Genomic DNA, 9,601 nt, shown 5'->3' with positions numbered 1-9,601 from the left:
AAATGGTTTACCTTGAATTACATGCCACCAACTCATAATAGTTATCTTCTGCATGCTTTACACAATTCAAGAAAACAAAATAGTTGGCTCAAATTTGTCAAATCTATGATTTATCATAAATACTAGCACTTGACATCGATATGTGGTCACTCAACTTCCATATTATTCTTCCACTTGTCATCCACTAGATAACTCAGCAAACACTAAAGTTTACTGGTGCTCAGCATCAACTAAACTTTAGTATACTTACACTAAGTTCAGTCAACATACACTAAAACTTCACTTTACTCGGCTCTAATTAATTTTATACTTGGCTTGCACTTACTTTCCTTGACACCTAATGTCCACTTAGTCAAGCTTGGTAGACTCAATTCTTCTTACTTTTTCTTCTATACTTAATCATTATATCCATCCTTAAGTAGATCATCGATACACCATAACATCATTGTCTTAACTAATCTTTGTACTCCTTTTACATACCATAACTCAACCTTTCCTTTAGGTGATCTTGTTATCTTATTTGATCAAAACCTCCTCATCAATCAAACATATGATAGTACTCAAATAAACTAAGTAGTTGTCTTACCAAAAAGTAGTAAGTTTGACATCAGTGACAAAACAATAAAACATTACAGTCTCATACTTATATCAATATATTTTCAACACAAGGTACTAATAAGACACCTAACATACTTTGGTTTGGACATACACCTACTATGAGATAGTTTAGAATCTTTGGAATTTATTTTTATATCAATAGAGAGGATAACACATGAAATTTTGATCCTAGAAGTGATGAAGGTATATTTCTTGGTTATTAATTGAAAAGAAAGGCATATAGATGTTATAATTAGAGATTGAGAACAATAGTTGGAAGTGCAAATATATGAGTTGAGAAATATAGAATACAAGAGAGAATATTTGATTATAATTATGATAATGAACCGAGTACAAGTCCAAGGCATAAAAATTAGAATGCAAAACAAAAACTATTCTATGAGATAAATAATGATGGTAGGTATAGATTGAGGAGCTTAGAGATGAACTTGAAAAAGAAGCTAGAGAAGAGAAAAGAACACTTGTACATAAGACACCTAAATATGTTGCAAGAAATAATCATGTGGAATAGATCATTGGAAGCATAAATAGAGGAGTAATGAAAAAGAAAAAGGTAAATGAAGAGATATGTTTGATTTCACAAGTTGAACCTAAGATAAAAGATGAGGCATGTAAAGATGAATACTAGATGAAGCTAATGAAAGAGGAACTTGATGTTAGGATTAACCATAGATAGAAATAACAATTACATGAAAATATAACCCATTTAAGAAAATAATAAATTACATAGAAGAGAACACAAGACACAAATATTTAAGGTGGTTCACCCAACACTTGGGCTACATCCACCACAAACAAGTCCAATATTGTTATTATCCAGTGATTACACCTTTATTAAAATTTGTAATCTATTACATTATGAAAAAATCATAAAAAGAAGCTCATCATAAAAATATTATGAAATTGCTAATCCTAAGCCATTTTATACAAGCTTTTTTCCACTTACAAAATTAGGGCTATAATAAGTTATCCAATAGATAAATAATCTCGAAGAAATTGTTTAAAATAAAGTGAGAAAAAATTAACCTCCGAGTCTGATTATGTTTCACAACACAACAACCTCCCACTTGGAGATTGATTAAACTCCACACCAATAAACTCCTACTTGGAGACTTCATAGCACCATCTATAGCTCCCACTCAAATGTTAAACCACCCTAAACTATGTTGTTCTTTTATCTGTTCAGTCCAGAAGATGTTAGAATATATAGTCCACCAATATAACTAAGAAGGGGGGCGAATCAATTATCCAATTAATATCACAATTACAAACCTTATTAAACTTTAACCATATGAGAAATATAATTAGAAACCATAACAAGATACTCATATACAATAACACTAGATATAACTAGGGAAACCCTTTATTAGAGGGAAATCCTCGATGGGGATGGTACCCACAAGATGATGTACTAATATAAATATTGCTTGTTAGAGGATGGATCCTATTAGGAGTCTATGAATACATTCAGTACATATGAGTCCCTGTTAAGAGAATTTGAATCTTTATTAGGAGATTCCAACTTTGTTAGGAGTTGTGGAAGACAGTTGGACCCATTGCCTAAATAGCTTCAAGGCAAGACCAACAGACCCACTATCCAAATGATCTCAATATTATTCCTTGTAGAATAATAAAAATGAAATGTACTTCCTTCCTCTTCTTATGTCCTATAAACCAGATCTCTACTCCTTCTGATCTTGTAACTAGATCACAAAACTTGTATCCAATAATCCCTTGGATCACTTATCTGCATTCCTCAACCACTTTTCACTTGATACCATGATCACACACACTAAAAACAAGGAAAACATCTTTCCTTTAAACCATATCTTCCAAATAATTTGTTGAGTTGGCCTTGAGGCTTTCCCAATTAATTATAATAAAATAATTATTTATTTATAATTACAAGAGCATTGTTGGCTCACAATCTATACAAAACTTCACACGTGCAATACTAGAGCTTGTGCACTCACTAACATCACCAATACATTGTCCTCTATTACTACCTGACTATGCATCTTCTTACTGTATCTTAGATGTAATGTAGCAAGCAAACATTAGAAACTACTTTCCCAATACTCTATCTCTAAACTAGTCTCTGTAAATTAGGTACAACTTTTGTACGTCTTCAACTTAGACTTTGCACACTTGACCATGTCATCAAGACATAGTGTAGAACATGTCCATGACTGCGCATCACCAAACAATCAAAACATTTTCTGTATCATTAAGATCTATGTCTTCTACTAAGCTAGTATTTATAGAAACCATGCTATGTTGACATCAATGACAAACATGATCATGAATGCAACATGTCAATACTCTGCAATGCTTAGGATACTCCCCCAAAGTAGTATCATCAACATGCATGCTAAAAATCTCCCCCTTTGGCATTGATGGAGACATAGATGAAAAACCATCTAAGTTCCAAGAATACCAAATGGTGTTATGTTGTTGCTACCAACTAGCACCAATTGTCCACATGCTAAAAAGCCTCAACACAATAGGTGCATACTCCTCCTCCTTCTTTTGGATTGACAACAATTGTTCACTTCACACTAAACAACTCACAATACATTAGGTGCATATTACTTCTTGCTTACATGAATCTTTCTAAATCTCCATAAGGAGATATCTCTTCCTCACTCATACTTAGGAGCCCTTCTCCCCCATTACTTAGGAGATATTTTTCATGCATATTCTCTCCCCCATTGAAATCAATATCAAAGGCCTCAATGTTACAACATACCAATTGTTGAATACTAATTGCTAATATGTTGCTCCAAGTCTTCAACCAGCTCGAGTGTCCAAAGACACTATTCAAAACCAAATAGAAAGAGTTCTTAATAAATCTTCTCATCACATATACTCCCCCATATAGGAAGCATCAGTCCAATCTAACAATAATGCTTAGTACCACTGGACTGATTTACTTACTACATCATCTACTTAAAAGAATTCAGGGGCATAACCCCAAGCATACCTCTCAAGTACTCAAATGTATCTTTAGGAAAAGACTTTGTAAAGATATCTGTAATCTGATCTTTAGTACTCACATACTCCAATTTGATCTCCTTTTCTATTTATTTCTTTCTCAGTACAAGATACTTAATAGATATATGCTTAATCTTAAAATGTAATATAAGATACTTAGACATACTCACTGTACTTGTGTTATCACAGTAAACGATAATAAGTTCTTCAAACTCAATTCTAATGTCCTTCAACATTTGCTTCATCCACATAACTTGATTACAGTTATTTGCTCTTGCAACATACTCTACCTCAACTGTACTTTGAGAAATGCAATCTTGCTTCTTGCTTAGCCAAGAAACCAATCTTCCTCCAAGAAAGAATGCTCCTCCATTGGTGATCTTTCTGTCATCCATATTTTCTACCCAATCCACATCAATATATGCACATAGAGTGAAATCACTCAATCTATCATACCAAATTCTATAGTTAGATGTTCCTTTCAAATATCTAAATATCCTCTTTACTGCTCCATAATGATACTCCTTAGGATTAGCTTGAAATCTAGCTACAATCCAAACTGTATTTGCTATATATGGTCTAGTGTGAGTCAAATATTGCAAACCTCCAATCATGGATCAATACTTCTTCTTCTCTACTATAGGTGTCTCATCTTTATTAGATTACTTTTGAGCAGTTATCATAGCTGTACTTATTGGATACAATTGACTAATTGTGTGTTGTCTTTGATCTTACACAAATGTCATATTAGTTGTCAATTTGTGCTTACTGAGTTCACTTGGTTAGCAAGGAAATTTTCCTTTTCTACCAAGCATTCCTAGAGATTACTCTGTGTAGACAGTGTCTACTAAACTCACTCGAGCATCGAAGGAGATTATGGTAGAAAGCATTGTTAACCAAGCTCTCATGGTTAATGAAGGAAAGTTGGTCAGAGTTAGTGTTCACCGAGTTCACTTAATTTCCAAAGGATTTTGCAAGTTGACAGTGTTAACCAAGCTTCTATTGGTTAACACAGGAAATCATTTCAAGATCAGTGTTTATCGAGCAGGGTCGGCCAATGAAAGATTTTGTTGATTTGAGAAATAAAGTTTAATTATTTCAAGTATTGATTCTAGCCAACTATGGTAATGATTATTGGTCATTTTAATTTGTAAGTGAGTTGAATTAATAATCTAAATGGTGTAAATGAAAGGTCAAGTTGAGATTCCAACGTATGAGCAAGTATGCAAGTGTTTGATTGATTAAGAAGGCAAGTGTTAGCAAACTTGAAGGAAGGTTAGATGTCCTTGAGGAGCAACAAAGTTATATTTGATCAAGAAGGATCTAGCATGAAGAAGAACAGAGATCTGTCATCATAAATTCAGTTGCATCTCATTTAGGTCATTTCATTGTTACTTTCTTACCATTGTAGCAGTGATTCCAAAATCTCTTAGCAGAGTTGGTTTAATAGCCAGTTGTAAATCCTCTAACAAGGTGATAGTTCCATTGAATTGTTCTAAAGACCTCTTGCAATGCCACTCTTTACAGGGTGATTAAATCCTCTAACAAGGTCACACCTAACAATGTGTTTTGTAATCTTTAACCAGGTTGGCTCCTAACAGGGCTCACTTCAGAAGAGTGAAAATCAGTAGCTAGTTACTTAGTGGTTTTTCTCATATTGGGTTTCCACGTTAAATCCTGGTGTCTCATGTGTTCATATTATTTCTTTTATGATTGCATGTTAATCACTATGAATGTTTAAGATCAAAAATAAATAAATCACATTTCTTTTACCGAGTTACAACATTTTCTGTGTGTTTACTGAATTACAATAGAAATCATTTTTATTGTTAACATCTAAGGGATTTGAAATATTTTTGTGGTAACTGATTCACCCCCCTCTCAATTACTCCATCTATATTTCCAACAATTGGTATCAGAGCTTTTGGTGCTTGCAAGAAAGGTTTCAAGGACCTAAGCTAAAGATTAGGATGTCTTACAAGAGAGAAATTCCAAGGCTTAACAGAGATAACTTTTTAGCATCATAGAGACTCATGAGACTTCATCTGGCTTCCATTGGTGATTTAGGATTGAAATACCTTGATGAAGAATACACAACTCCTTTTAGTATATTATCTGTTGCTGACATTGTTGAGAAAAATACTCATAACACCATGATGATAGACATTGCATCTACCCTAAGCTACGCAGAATTAGATGATATCAAGGACTACAAAACCACCTTTGAAATGTGGAACAAGTTGAAAGACAGCTATGGTTGTGATGACAATGTGAGGAGAGCCAAAGCATAAAGCCTTATAGGACAATTTGATCAGATGAGAATGAGAGAGAATGAAAACATTGCCAAATGTGTTGAAAGGATCAAAGCAAGTGTTAGTGAAATCAAAGCCTCTGGAGGAGAGATCAAGGAAGAAACTGTTGTAAGTAAAGTTCTTAGAAAATTTCTTCCTATTTATGCAATTAGAGTATCTACAATTCAAGAAAGAAGATGTGAGAAAAATCATAAGATAACTTTGGATACCCTAGTAGGAAGATTGACAACCTTTGAGCTAGATAACTATGAAAATCATGTTCCAGCTTCCAAGAATATTGAATCTGCATTTTAGGCCAAGCTTTCACTTAAGGAAAAAGGCAAGAAAATAAAGGACACTCAGTTAGAAAGTGAAGAAGAATCAAAGGAAAGTTCTGACAGTGATCTTGAAGTTGTTGAAGCTCTACTTGCAAGGAAATATTCTAGAGGTAGAGGAAAATACAAAGGTAAAGTTCCCCTAATCTATTTTTCATGTGAAGAAATTGGTCATATTGTAGCCAGGTGCCCAAACAAAGAAAGCAAGGATGAGAAGAAAGGTCACAAGTGCAATGGGAAGAAGGATTTGAAGAAATCACAAATCATTCAAGGATAAAGGTAACAAGACATGTTTTATGGCTAAGGATTCTGATAATAGTGAAGATGAAATAGTTTACACTATTGTGAAAGATGAATCTGATGATGATGAAGAATATAAGATGGCACTTATCTCTCATGTGAGCAAAAATGATACATGGATCATAGATAGTGGATGTTCACATCATATGATTGGTGACAAAAAAAATTTTGAACACTTTGAAGACTATGATGGTGGTAGTGTAAGGCTTGGAAACAATGAACTTTGTTTCATAAAAGGGAGAGGTTCAATCTCATTAACCAAAGGACTTGTATGTGATAATGCCTATTGGGTTGAAGGACTAAAATGTAATCTATTGAGTGTGGCACAACTAATCAACATTGGATTCAAGGTGGAATTCATGCATGGCAAGGCAAGACTACTAGATGATAAAGGAAGACTGATTGGATCAAGCAAACAAATAAAAGGTAACCTATTTTATCTTGATCTTGATACGTGCTCATGTTTTATTGCTCAAATTGAAGAAATTTGGTTATGGCACAAAAGGTTATGTCATGTAAATTTTGATAATATGGTGAAAATAAGAAAATTTAGGAAAGTAAGAGGCATTCCTAGTTTGAAGAAACCTGATGTTAGTTTATGTAAGAATTGTCAAATTGGCAAAATGGGAAAGACTAGTTTTTAAAGCAAAAACTATCAATCTGAAGATATCTTGGAAATTATGCATACTAATTTGTGTGGACGTATTGGAATTGAGAGCTATAGTGGAGAAAAATTCTTTATTCTTTTTGTTAATGACTACTTTAGAATGATGATTGTTATGTATCTAAGAGAGAAGTCAGAAACATTTGAAAAATTCAAATGGTATTTGGCAAGAGTGGAAAAAGAAATAGGGAAAAGATTTAAATGCTTAAGGTTAGATAGAGGTATTGAATTCATCTCTAATGAATTCAATAACTTTTGTATTGAAAGAGGAATCAAAAGATAGGTATCAACTCCTAGAACTCCCAAGCAAAATGGTATAGTTGGAAGAATAAACAGATCTATCATGGATTGTGCAAGGACTCTAATGATTGAAAAGAACATTTCTATCAAATACTAGAAGGAAGCTATCAGTACTGCAATTCATACCTTAAACTAAGTATATTTGAAGGACTCATATAAAACTCCCTATGAGTTATGGTATGGCTATAAACCCAATGTAAGTTACCTGAAAGTATTTGGAAGTAAATGTTATATCTTGAAAGAATCTAGAAAAGGAAAATTTGATGTGAAAGGTGATGAAGGTATATTTTTAGGATATTCTTGCAAGGGTAAGGCATATATATGTTTAAATTTGTCTACTCATAAAATCATAGAAAGTGCACATGTGAGAATTGATGAGTTTGCAGAAAGGACTGAAGAAGAAAGAAAAAAGGAACCAAAGGATTACAAGAGATTTGTTTACATAAAACTTGATACATTGCCAGACACATCTGTCAATTAGGAGACTTCTACTCTCGAGTCTTCCTTAGTCACTAAGTTGCAAGAAGTTCAAACCAAGTCACAAGGACCTGAGTCACATTCTGAAGCTACCAAGCTAATGCCTACTGAGTCTCAACAACCAAAACCTAAAGTTGAAGTTCAAGAGGATGAAAATGAAATTCATTCAAAGGGCAAAGAACCTGTATTGGCCAAGTACATTAGGAGGCATCATGCACTAGATCATATTATTGGAGATAAATCAGAAGGTACAATGACAAGAAGTAAGCTAAAAGGTACATGTTTACTTGTTGATTTTAAACCTAGAAATGTCAAAGATGAATTGGAAAATGAAAGTTGGATTCAGGCTATGAATAAATAAATAGAGAAAACAGAGAAGAACAAAACTTGGACTCTTGTACCTAGGCCTAGAGATAAAAATGTGATTGGAACAAAATGGGTATTTAGGAATAAGTTGAATGAAGATGGTAAGGTATCTAGATTGGTATGTAAAGGATATTCTCAAGAAGAAGGCATTAATTATGGTGAGACTTTTGCTCCTATTGCAAGATTGGAAGGTGTTAGGACCTTACTTGCATATGCAACACATAAAGGATTTAAGGTATATTAGATGGATGTTAAATATGCATTTCTCAATGGTATTCTTGATGAAGAAGTCTACATTGAACAACTTGAAGGTTTTTTTGATCCAGACAAAAGGGACATGGTCTACAAATTACACAAAGCATTGTATGGGCTGAAACAAGCTCCTAGAGCATGGTATGAGAGATTGCATAACTACCTTATTTGGATTGGATTCTAGAGAACTGATGATAACAATAGTTTGTACAAAAAGGATGGACCAGATAACAAGATTGTTTTGGTAGAAATATTTGTGGATGATACTTTATTTATAGGGAATGATGATCTATGCAAAGAATTCTTAGAGAAAATAAACAAAGAGTTTGAAATTTCCATGTTTGGTGAGATTAAGTTCTTTGTTGGTCTTCAGATACAACAAAGCAAGAATGGTATCTACATCACTCAGTCTAAGTATATCAAGAGATACTCAAGAAGTTTGGTATGGAAGATTCAAAACTAGTTGGAACCCCCATGTGTACTGGACTATAACTTACCAAAGATGATGATTCAAAAGAGGTAGATCAGACCTTATACAAATTAATGATTAGAAAAGTATAGTATGTAGTTCATACAAGGCCTGATATTGCTCTTACAGTTGTTATAGTGGCAATATTCTCAGCAAAACCCTGAGAAAATTAGATGATGGCAATCAAAAGAATCTTGAGATACTTGAAAGGTACTGAAGGTTATAGCTTATGGTATAAACTTGGAGGAAATTTGGACTTAAAAGTGTTTATTGATGCTGATTGAGCAGGAAATATTGATGACATAAAAAGTACAAGTGGTAGAGCATTTTTTCTTGGAAAAAGGTTGGTATCTTCGACAAGTAAAAAGAAAAATTGCACATCCCAATCTATAGTAGAAGTAGAATATGTTGCAGTAGCAGTAAACTATTCTTATATTGTTTGGTTTAAACAGTTGTTGGAAGGCATGAAGGTTGAGATCAAAAAACTAGTTGTCATGTTTTGTGATAATACAAGTGAAATTAACATATCAAAGAA

The sequence above is a fragment of the Cupressus sempervirens genome, chromosome 8 (genome assembly GCF_028749045.1).
Source record: "Cupressus sempervirens isolate cs-2001-9-10 chromosome 8, ASM2874904v1, whole genome shotgun sequence".
In the NCBI taxonomy this organism is placed as follows: Eukaryota; Viridiplantae; Streptophyta; class Pinopsida; order Cupressales; family Cupressaceae; genus Cupressus; species Cupressus sempervirens.
This window is presented reverse-complemented; position numbering follows the sequence as displayed.